The 12,391-nt window shown below is 40.6% G+C and overlaps 1 protein-coding gene across 5 annotated transcripts in view; it reads left to right on the top strand.

The window, feature by feature from the left end:
• Positions 1-12,391, top strand: part of mid1 (midline 1) — a 42,891-nt gene that overhangs the window by 15,749 nt on the left and 14,751 nt on the right. The window contains exon 1 of one of the 5 annotated variants that reach the window (XM_089002637.1): positions 2,433-2,603. The exons of 2 other annotated variants lie outside the window; for them this stretch is intronic. The gene's annotated coding sequence lies outside the window, so the exon portion shown is untranslated. Of the gene's footprint in view, positions 1-2,432; positions 2,604-10,860; positions 11,047-12,391 lie in introns of those variants that run through there. 2 more of the 5 variants (XM_089002642.1, XM_089002640.1) reach the window with 2 other exon arrangements.

The raw sequence follows: 12,391 nt of genomic DNA, 5'->3' as shown, positions 1-12,391 counted from the left end.
GAAACCATGATTGACTAGTGAATAGCCAATCATGCGACTAGTCAATCATAGTTTGTGAAAACTCTGAGTCTCCAGTGCCTTCCAGCGGGCCTTGGGTTGCCAAGTCGAACTCTGATTGGTTAAACAGTTTCATCGACATTGATTCTTATGCTCCAGGGCCCGCAGAAGTAATTGTGAAGGCGTCCAGGTAGATTTCTGACCCTGGTAACAAATTATGGCTGAAATTTGATTGGTTAAATGCTCAAATATGATACACATCTGGAAGCAGCACAACAAGGGAAAAGCAAAGAAAGGACGTTGAAAGACAATTTGGAATTATATAATAAGAATACATGGCTAAAATATAATTAACTTTAGTCTGTGATTCAGATATTTTTAGGGCAGCCCACCACTGCCTTCAATGATAGAATTCCCTCTGACAGTTGATATAATCAGACCACTGCTCTCATCAATATTTGTACTTTGTATTTGTATTGCAGAGTAACAACATCAAGCAGCTTTTACAGTTCTCCCGTCCATCATTCATCAATACAGATTGTCCTTTGCAAGGTCACAGAGCGCTTCGGTCAAATGACAATTGGCTGAGAGGCGTGGCTCACGCTTGATACCAATCAATCACGAAGCTAACGCTTCCAATCAATAATAAGTTAATCAACATCAACCGCATCCAGTGACTTTAATGGGACCAACTGCAGTAGAATTCAAAAGGGAGGCCGATCAGACCTATCAGTTTACTTGTTGTAGTCACACTGATGTCTGCACGTGTCTATAATGTTTTATTAGATTATTCTCCTGATGAAATAATGACTCTCTGAGGGCCTCAGTGTGCCTGACAACACATCATTTATGTGTTATAGGTCGACGTATCCTGGTGAAAATATGGTTATTTTTTGGGTCTTAAATGTAAACTAGAAGTTTGTGAAATTGGGTCAGTAAAATGAGTCCTTTATGTCAGATTCACTGACCAAAACGAAGTTGGGCAGACATTTGCATCATGCTTGCGTTTAGAAAAAAGTATCAAGCAAGGACCCATACCCAGAATAGAACACAAAGTTATCCAATTTGGTTTGAATTTTGGTTTGAAGCAGCCTGGTGAATTCCAGGGCTGTAATTACACAAACTATGAAATGACTGTATAAATAATAATAGAACAATAACACATATCCGACCCTGTTTGCATGTAATTTTCTCCGTGCTTGCATATAGTTTTAAGAATATTCGATATTACTGTATAACAATAATATTTTAAGAATATTTTTAAATGTTTAAATCTAAGAGGTTTATAACTGACGGCATTGTACACATCTTAAAATACTACAAGGCAATTGAAGCAAAAATACAATAATTGGTTTGAATTAGCCTTCATTGGTCTTGCAGTGGACACATTTTCATTACACAGCAGCAAAGTTATGGAAGGAAGACGAAAGGAAAGGAAGAAGTAGAAAAACAAAATACAGGCGCTTCTGGATGTACAGCCACTGTCGCTGCGCCATCTTGAAGTCAAAAGAACAAAAAAACTAATTATGAAATCACAGACACAATCATTCATTCTTAAACACTTGTCACACCCACTTTGTTGTATGAAGCAGTTCTAGATGAAAGAAGAGAGTATCAAACCATCCTTTTTACCAGTGGATCAGGGACGTCATGGTGAATATTCACGTCTGCTACAAGCTAACTGTTGAAAGCAAACAAGGAGCTGTGGCATCCATTGACAAAAGAGAGTGTCTCACATCTCCTGTACCACATAAATCCGCCTCAATTCCAAGCCGCGACAGCTCCATATACGCTTCGGCAGTCGCCACTGACTGACACACCCTAATAATGCATTAATCAATATAAATCAATTCACCTGCCATGCATGTTTTTGCAATATGGGAGGGAACTGGAATACCCGAAGTAACCCCACATAGTTGAGGGGAGAATGTGGCAAAACCACACAGGACGAGACTGCACTTCTGAACTGTGAGGCAGACATGCTAACCAGCCGACCACCAATAAATATTCATCGTTGTACAAGATTAATGTTACAGAAACATAAAATGTCAATGTCGACACAGTCTCGGTGGTTAAGCGGATAAATGATATCAGACATGCCAATGCGTCAAGCTTATTATTTGAAATGATAAGTGCTGATCAGGCTCAGTGCACAGCCATTGACTCAAGTACCCTATAATTTTCAAGCGCAACGATCAAGGCGATAAATACTTAACAATTCAAAGTCTGTCATCAGTGTCACGGTACACACCAAGACAAATATGCTCCCGTAATGTACTCAGTGCTGATGTGGATTTGGTCGATTCGAATGACATCAACATGCTTGTGGAGAGTTATGGCCTCTTTCCATGCTCTGCCCCCTCCTCGCTACGATTGGCCGGCTCTGCGATTCTTTGGCCTGCGTGCCTAAAAGCGGGCTGACACATCGAGAGGAATGAGAGGTTGGCTTGAAATTTTCGATCCTCCTGTTTGTCGGCGAAGGCCGGGTAGTCACGGAAGAACAGTGGACAGAGTTCACACAGTCATTCCGTCCTCTTTGCTACGTGCGTGTGAGACCCTTTACCGCCTCTCTTCCTCGACTATTGATGGATGCCATCATGAGTCGGGTAAGTCGTTTTATGTGCATGCATGCATGAACAAGCAACACTGAGTCATCATCAGTTTGTGCTTAAACACGGTAGGGTTGTGTTTACTGAATCCTTGGTGATTTTTTTAAAATCAGAGCGCTTCCCCAAAGGGACAGGATGACTAAGCGGGAAGGCCGCCGCGGGGATTTTGGAGCATCAAAGTGCGATGGAACTTTTCCACACAGTCAAAGCATCTATTTGTAGAGAATGCCGCTTGTTAAAAAAAATAAAAATAAAAAGCCAATGCAGTTGTTTTCCATATGGAATGGAGCTTATAAATATGAAAAGGCTTCCCATTGTTTTAGTGACCACCATGAAACTTCCTTTATGACTTTTAGTACAAGAGTCCCAAAGCAGCCTTTAAGTATTACCTGCTAAATGCTCCCCACTGATAAGTCACTTTTGATTGACACCGAGAGGAGTAATTTAATTATTCCGTAAATGCGTACTACAATTTATAAGCTCAACGCGGAACACAAGCGAGTTGCTCCGCACTTTGTCCTGCTAATTGGTTACTTATCTCTGTCCTGTGAGGAGGAATGTTTGACATCTTCCCACAAGAGTGTGTTGTTCCTTCTGAAGGCCTCTGGGACCAGCGTTGCCAAGGAAACGCATGCGCCGGCCAGGCGGACGGGCGGTTTAGTTCTTTTTGGAGTGGATGTGAAGGTTGAGGTCAGCATTTGGGAAATCTGCAAGATTATAGACCACCACGGCTGTTGCGGAAGAATAGTCATTCTCATGTCTGGTCACAAGTTTGGGGTTTTTGGTTTGAATGGGTCAAAAATGGATCCATTTGAGTTAAATGTAGTTTATTCAGTACCGAATTTAACAAATTACCCATGTAAGCAAATTACCCATGTAAGACATTTGTGGGGGGACATTTTTCATGATGTTTCTGACTTTTTTTGGATAATTAAATATTCCCCAATGTGACAAATTGACGCGAATGCCAACAAAAGAAGAGTGTTCAAGAATATTTTTTTAAACGCAATAATAATAATAATACATTTCATTTAGAAGCACCTTTCAAAACTCTCAAGGACACTTCAGTCACGGGATAAGTTAATATGTTCTCTGCACCCCCACTAATCTAAACACAACATTATCATTAATATTGTGGTCTTATTGTGCCGGTCCCAAGCCCGGATACAGAAGGTTGTGTCAGGAAGTGCATCCAACGTAAAAGCATGGCCAAAACAAACATGCGAATCAAACCTCTGAAGATGGAGGACACTGATTTGCTGTGGCGACCCCTTAAAGGGAAATCCGAAAGGAAAAGAAGAAGAAGATTGTTGTCGTGGAATACAAAACATCTCAATGGTGTCCATTTTGCTGTTAGTTGCTGTCGATTAAAAAGTGCGGAAGACCTCAGATCAAAACAACCGAGATGTCATGTAGCTTTCAGTCACCAGCAAGTGGCAAAATGGCCGCCCTCTGAAGTGGATTAAAACGGGTTAATTTTATTATTTTTTATCTGCTAAATCCGTATCCCACAAATTCAGTGTTAATCAAACTATGGGACACAGTTTCGAACAATGGGGGGGCAAATAACATCTTACTATAAAGATGTCTTACTATAACCTCCAGACTGCTGAGCGACTCCTGAAGGGAAAAGCCGAAAGGAAACAAAGAAGATGATTGTGGTCGTGTCATGCAAAACATCTCAATGGTGTCCATTTTGCTGTTACTTGCTGTCGACTAAAAATGACATCATCGTGCCAAAGTGCTCTGGTCTAAACAACCGAGATGTGATGTCCATTTTAGTCACCAGCAAGTGGCAAAATGGCCGCCCTCAGAAAAAAAAAATCTAATAAATCCGTTTCCCACAAATGTAGTGTTAATCAGACTACGTGACCAAGTTATGACCAATGGGGGCATAGAAGATCTTACTATTAAAATGTTTATTTGAGTTGTTCTTGACAAATTATAACATATTCATCTTTAGGCATGATGAAGTAACATATAGCTCATTATCCATGCTTATTTTTAATGGCGCTTTTCAACAATTGTTTGTGATCAAGATGCGGCTGATTGTTTAGTATGAGTGAGACAATTCAAGACGTGGTATACTGCATACGCTCTTCTGTGCATTTGCGCTGTACAGTGTCCCCTCTTCATTGCAAGGAATTAATTAAAACGATTGCTGTTTACTGGGTTTATTACAGTATTTAAGAATTAAAACAATATGGCCACATATTTCTATCAGCGTAAATGCCGAGAGCTATCCAATAAACATGCCAAATTGTCTCAAGGACTGCCATGTGGGTTAATATATCCCAGTATACAGTATTATAGCGATCCTCAAAGGACGTGTAGTGAATGACATCAAAGCTATGTGCTTGGGTGTTTTGGGGGGTACTGATCTGTTCTTGTCTGACTTGTCCGGGGTGACTTCAAACAACTGTGGATGATTGGGAAACACAATAATAAACGCTTATTGTTCCATATATGTTTATTTTTTTTTATTTTTATTCAATCAATCAATCAATTAGTTTATATGACGAAAATACATATCAGATTCATATCTTTATAGGTTAAGCCGACACTAAGTAATAATATTTTTTTCTTCCTTAGATTCTTTTTGTTCTTGTGATTTAGTGTTGTGTGAATATTTCGTCAAGCTCATCTTTCCATTTATGTTAATTTTTTTTAACAAACACAATCAATCAATTAATTTATATGACAAAACTACATATCAGATTCATATCCTTATAAGGTTAAGCCGGCACTAAAATGACCCAATAATTAATGTGAATGGTTATTGTTGCCTAACACTTTGACTTGTAGTCCTTGATGACAACAATCATCACAATAAATCTGTGACTTTATCATTTTAACTGAACTTGTTTCGTACATTAATATGTACACTTGTGGATTGCACTTCTTTAGCATCAGCAATATATATATTTTTTTTAAATATATTATTGTATATTTGTATATTTCTCATTTGTCCGCATGCAATAAACTCAAAAGTCAACTGCACTTGCTGTGGGCGGGTTTACAATAGTTGTAGTTATTCAATGAGCCACATAGTGGTGCACTATGCCTATTTTCTCCAGCATTGTAAAACCTTGCTAATGTTTGCCTACTCCAAATTGAAGTGTGTTGCTGTAACAACAACAACACGTTGGAAGTCTCATTGTTTAAAAAAGTGTTCCTTATTGTCCGGTGGAAACGTGGTGCTTTCCCTACTGCTGGCACGTGCCAGGTCACACAGAGGAAGTTTTTGCAGTCGAGCTCAACCAGACGAAAGGAATGCAGACAAAAAGTACTAATCGGTGTGTTTGTATACAAGTAGAACATTTTTTTAGATGTGGCATGATCATTTTATACTATATTGTGTTTATATTTGTGTTCTTGCAACAGAGGAGAAATTGTACAAAGCATACACAAGAAGCTTGGAGGTGCAATACGGTATAGAGTCACCCGAATAACACTGTGATTGTTGTACCATTTCATGTTAAATATGTTTTTTCCCCTTTTTTTCGCTTTAGAGAATGGAATGTGTGTTTTTTTCTGTCATTTAGCTGTTTTTACCTCTGTTTACATATCAAAACTTCCAAAGAGGTTAAGTGCAATGCGCATAGGTTGAGTGAACGCTGGCGCGTGTGGCTTCCGCTGCTCGCCCACAGAAAAAATATCCTGTGACTGTAAAGTGTCCTTGGGAGTTTTGAAAGGCACTTATAAATGAATTATTATTATTATTATTATTATTATTATTAGTAGTAGTAGTAGTAGTAGTAGTAGTTGTTGTTGTTTTTGGGCCATGCTTGCAATTTCACAACAAATCTTCCCACATCTCATTTGGAGCTTAGTGGTGGTATAAATTCATGGTATGCACCTGTGCGTACTTTTTAGTTGTTTGGCACCACCTCCCTCTTCCTACGCCCATACCTCAACCACTGCAAAGCATTAGAGGCACCTGCCAAAGTACCATATTTTCCTGTGAATAAGACACACCCAAAAGCCTTAATTTTCTTCAAAAGATGACCCCTGTGCCTTATACGCCGGTGCGCCTTATATGTGAAGTAATGTTGAGCTAACCCAGGCCTCGCAACAACTGTCAGCAGCTACCGACTCCATTTTCCTTCGTAGATAGAAGTACTGCGTAAGCTTTATATTTGGAAAACTTTTATTTCTTCATATATTGTATTTGGAAAACTTTATTAATTCATTGGGGGTGCGCCTTATACTCTAGTGCGCCGTATTCACTGGAAAATACGGTAATTTGCTTCCAGTAAAGATACTCACTATGTTTAATGCAAGTGGTTGCATTTTTTTTGCAAACTCTAGCAAATAATCATGCAGGCATATGATCCAATGGCAACAATGAGGCATGCCGGTCAGGAAGCAGGAAGTGTGCGTCTAATCTCAGCGTTGCGTCAGGCCGCAGATCAGGGTACATTTGTCGCTCTAATGAAGCGCTTTGCCGGGATAAAGCTCTAAATCACATTACAGGCATGAGCGGTCCGCGGCGGACCGTGGCGGCTTCACGGAGCACCAGCAGGCCCGCGCGTTGGTTACGGCCACGCTCATTACCCGTAATGATCTTAGGTGTCTTTCTCCGGGGGAAAAAATAGCAGCGAAACTCCTTCACTCTATGCTTTGCAGCCGTCATTAAAGGCTGATAAAAGGCTGCATCCAAGCGGATTAGAAAGTGCTTGAGCGAGAAATTGTCTCCCTATCTTTTGACATTGTCGTCGTTTCATCTCTAAACGAGCCATTACTTGCTAATCAAATCAACGTGCCAGTGATAAGTTCATTTCTTGACAAAGCCCCACGCGTTTGCCGGGAGCGGTGCGTTACCGCCGCAATGGCAGTCACGCTTAATTATATTTCAAAATGTGTTAGCATTATGGCTGGGTGTTACACCCTCATTATAGCAGAAAAAAATATTTGACCTTAATTTAGCAGATTCAATGTTAAGACACTTTTCCATTTGTACGAATTCAACAATGGAATGACCTTGCTTGACCCTGAATGGTTGCTTTTCCATTCTACTTTTTTCAGTGATGTGCGGTTACAATGCAACTGTTATTCTGAAGCTCATGGGGTCGATTGGCTAACAGATCTAAGCATTTCTTAAGTGATGTGGCAAGCAATTCTGATGCACACGTCCTTTTCTGATTGAAAAGCAAACAGACAGACCTTATAAGAATACAGTTTAAACAGTACCCATAACCATATTTTACAACAACTCCCAACCATATTTATTGTTTGATCTGTACAAGTGAGTGAAATAGTGAAGCTTGGTTAAAAAAAAAGTGAGAATTGTTTAAACTATCCCGATCAAATTATTGTTGCCCTTACTTTGTGACGTCGGGCATCCACTGGAAGGCTTTGGACCCCGGAAGGTGAAAATGATGAGCTATTGACTTGGAAAGGCGGCCAAATGAATGCGGCTGAACTCTCCGGTCAGTTTATGGCTAGCGGGAGGTCCCAATCCCACCCCGTCACCCTCTTATCGAACAACTAAGCCCAGTTTGTGCAAAGCGAGGCTGGTACGGTGATGCGGTTCCAAAACTTTTAATGAAAAAATGACTTTATTGTGGTCCTGCAATGGAAGCCTGGTGGACCCTCAGTAAACCAGTTTCATAGTCACGATTCCAATCTTGTCTCAGGATGTGTGATATTTGGGCTGTCTTTAATTTTAGGTGTGGATTGGATTTACCTTTATTAGTCTCGCAGTGGAGAAATTTACATTTCACAGCTCTCGCGGCGCCATCTTGAAGTCAAAAGAACCCCAAAAAAAACAAAAAAAGTGAGTGTTAGCGTTAATGGTTTTTCGTCTCTACATGCCCTGCGATTGGCTCGCAACCGGTTCAGGGTGTCCCCTGCATACTGACAAAAGATAGCTGGGATAGGCTCCAACACCCTCAGTGACCCTTGTGAGGATTAAGTGCATTGAAAAATGGATGGATGGACGATGGAAACATTTTAAAATAGATAGTCCTAACGACTTTGGACAAACCTGTTTTATGTTCGATGTGATTGGCTTTTTCTACTTTTCTGCGATTGCCTGGCAACCTGTCTGCATGATACCCATCTGTCGCTGACAGTCAGATGGGATTGACTCCAGCTCGAGAATGACCAATAATGCAATTGCGGTTACCGGTATATTGCTGAGTGTCTGCTCTGATTCCTTGTACTCCACAGTCTTCACTTCATTGCTTAAATTCTTCGGGGGAGGGGGGGGGGCGTATTTTGATGAACTCAGGGTACATCCAGACAAATAAACAATGCACACATGATTTTGGAATGAAATTTCAAGCCTGAGTATAAAGAGAAAACAAAACCAAGATTCAAACCACAAACTGGTATGTAGATTAGTGGAATCAAGGAGATTTTGTCAAAGGCCCAATCATCGTTCAAAATAACATTCCAATGTTGGTCTCTGAAGTCATGTTTTGTTTCAATTTTAATATCAAGTGTGACTGTGAACGATTGTTTGTGTGTGTGTCCGCATGTGTGTTTTGCATCAGAAGAGAAGTCACTCAGGGGACACCCAATGAGTGACGGGGACCGCAATACACGGAAAGCTGACAGCACCTTCACTTGAGGGCCGACCGTGATGTGGCACAGGATGTCATGTCGGCTTTGGCTTGGTGTCTATCACGGGGAAGAGCAGCTGGAGCTTGATGTTCCAACTCACTTGTGATGTGTTTCCAAGCTATTTGTCTCGGGTGTTGCACTGCTCCCGTTTGTATTTCGGATTTGTTGGACATCGCCATGTTTATCGAGGTGATCCCAAGAGAGCTTGATCCGACTTTTCGACATGACTCCGGTTCTTGTCTGTGCCTCCTCGGTGACTAACACAACATTGTGGAGCATTTACAAACAAGTTAAATGAACACAATCTTCCAATCTCTCAGTTTGTATTTGTTGTCCACAGTTTAATTATTGCAGAAGTGCCTTAATTTCTTCTATAATAAAACCCAAGATAAAACAAATTGACAAACTTGTTAACATTATTTTACATCTCTGCTTGAACCTTCGTTAATTTCTCGACTGCAGGAGCGCGGTCTCCTCTTGGAATTAATGTTCAAAAAACACAAAGAAATACACTTGCTAATGTTCACTTACCCTGTTGTTCTGCCTTATATTATACCTTAAAAGGGGTGGGGGGAGCAAGCACTGTAAAGTTCAACAGTTCCAGAATTAAATATCTTGTAGTGTATTCAATAATATATAAGGTTGAAAAGGATTGGCACGTTGAATTAGCCTTTATTAGCCTCACAGTGGAGAAATATACATTTAACAGCAGCAAAGTTATGGAAGGAAGAGGAAAGGAAATGAAGAAATAGAAAAAAAATACAGGACCTGCTGGACAGGCAGCCACACTTGCGGTGCCATCTTGAAGTCGAAACAACAAAATAACAAAATAATATGACATACAAAGACACAGTCATTAAATCTTAAGCAGTTTCTGCACCCTCTTTGTTGTATGAAGCAGTTCTATATGAAAGAGGAGAGGATCGATGAGTCCTTTTCACCAGTGGATGAGGGACGCCATGGTGAAATATGAACGTCTGCTACAAGCTAAATGTTTAACGCAAACACAAAGCTATAGCATCCATTGACGAAACAGATTGTCTCACATCTCCCGTCCCATGCAAATCCGCTTCAATTCCTAGCTGCAACAGTTCCATTGGCGCTCTGTGCTAACGCTCCTTTCTTCTCATCGTGGGCTTATCAAGCCATGCATCCTTCCAGCCGCAGAATGTCCAACAGCACCGACATTTTCACTGAACATCGCGGGACTGTGAAATTGCTGCGCAAAAAAGCACAATCACGAATCATCATTACACAATGCCCTTTAGGAAATTGAGTTTGTGGATAATGCAGTATTTGAAATTTGCTTTAAACTTCATAGTTGCATTCTTTCTATTGACTCCAAAGATCTGATGAGAAAATGTGCCCTCTTCTCTTTTTAGCATTGCATTGTTATGTGAAAGTGAAAGGGACATTCACAGATCCACACAAAGGAAAGCATGACACTGATATGGGCTGATATAACATTAATGTACCTGTGAGCTCATATGCTGGGCCACTTTCTTTCTCACTTTCACTCACTTTCTCTCTCACACACACGCATACACACACAAACACGCATGCACGTACACGCCTAAACATACATGCACACGTTCCTCTTCCAGTGCCGGCCATCCCTCCGGCTGTAGGTGGAGCTGGAGCTTTCCTGGAATTGTCGGGCAACTTTTCCTGTTGTGCTGGCTCCAGTCTCGCTCAATCAGTTCTGCGGTGGGATTAAGGGGAATGTCGGGAATCACAGCCGTGCTTCCAAGTTTGCCAGCGATGCCTTCCCTGGTCTGGTGGATGTGATTTTTTTTTTCTCCGTTGTGGTCAAAGGTCTTCTTCCTTCTGCAAAATGAATCGGCGGTGTAAAGCTGGGCAGAATCCATCGGTGGGTCAATGGAAAATAGCTTTTATTTTGGGAAATTGGCATTTGAGCGAGCGTGTTTGTTATTGTCTGTATTTAGGGCAGCAGAAAATAGACAAGACTCGGATGTGTTTTCAATCTACATTTAATGCTGTAAAACCTAAATTGAAGCTTGAGATTGGATGGGATGTCATCTGAGCTTCAGCTTCTGTTGTATGCAAAAAAGTGACACGACTAGCATAACAATTGCATACTTGTATGCTAAGATGATTGTGTGTGTGTACATGTGTGCGTGTGTATGTGTACGTGTGTGTGTGTGTGTGTGTGTGTGTATGCTTATGTGTGTGTGTGTTAAAGGAACCAACATGCTCACAGGTAATTGCCCTCTCCTTCCCCGATAACAAGCTTTCGCCTTCCTCACACATATTGAGTGGGTATGTCAAGGATTCACCCCAGTGGAAAAGGGGGTGTGAAGGGTGATAGGTCAGAGGGTACGCTATGTCCACTTACAGCTGGGGTGTCTGACCCGGACCGGGAACAAAGGCTTCAGTGTGTGTGATAGTGTGGAGTGCACGGAGGCCCAAGCCAACAGTAAAGCGGGCCAATTCATTTCTGCTTGACTGAGCTGTCATTCTTCACTGCAGCATATGGGGAAGGGAGAGAGGACTTTATCTGGGCCAAATTAAAGAGAGGATGATACAGTTAAACGGCAGAAGGGAAGTGGTGTTGTTGCACTGCCAAATAAGATACTAGGCGGGACACTGTATACAAAATTCTGACGTTTAAATATGTGATCAGTTGTCAGTTGTTTTTCTTGTAATTGTGATGTTGAGTTAAAATACAGTAAAGTCTCGTTATAACGATATCGGTTATATCGATATCACTGCTTATTACGATACTATTTCTATGAACGCAAGGAGAAAAGGATCGGATATATCGATAGTCCGGTTATATCGATATTTTTTCCGACTCCCGAGAATATCGATATAATGAGACTTTACTGTAGTATGCATTGGAAAAACAAAGAACATAAATATGGATTTTAAAATATTTGATGATTTTCACTCATGGAAAAAATATTTCCGATTGTGGAAAAAATGAAAAGAATTGTACTTATTTTTTTCTATTAAAACAAAAACATATCAAGCAAAAAATGCAAAACAACAAACAAAAAAATAAATCATGACGTGATGAAATATATCCAAGTACTTTCTCCAACATTTCATTTAATTGACATCAGAATTAAAGTCTTTCTGATTCTGATAACTTGTCTGTAAAATGCTGCGTTGTTTTGCACCACTCCATTCATAAATAAACATGTCTGCCGTTTGAAGCAGTTGCAGTTTTTCAATGAGCGCTTTCCCACGCC

Source organism: Hippocampus bargibanti, linkage group LG08 (assembly GCF_051943395.1).
Source record: "Hippocampus bargibanti isolate YZ-2025 linkage group LG08, ASM5194339v1, whole genome shotgun sequence".
NCBI lineage: Eukaryota > Metazoa > Chordata > Actinopteri > Syngnathiformes > Syngnathidae > Hippocampus > Hippocampus bargibanti.
This window is presented reverse-complemented; position numbering and strand designations above follow the sequence as displayed.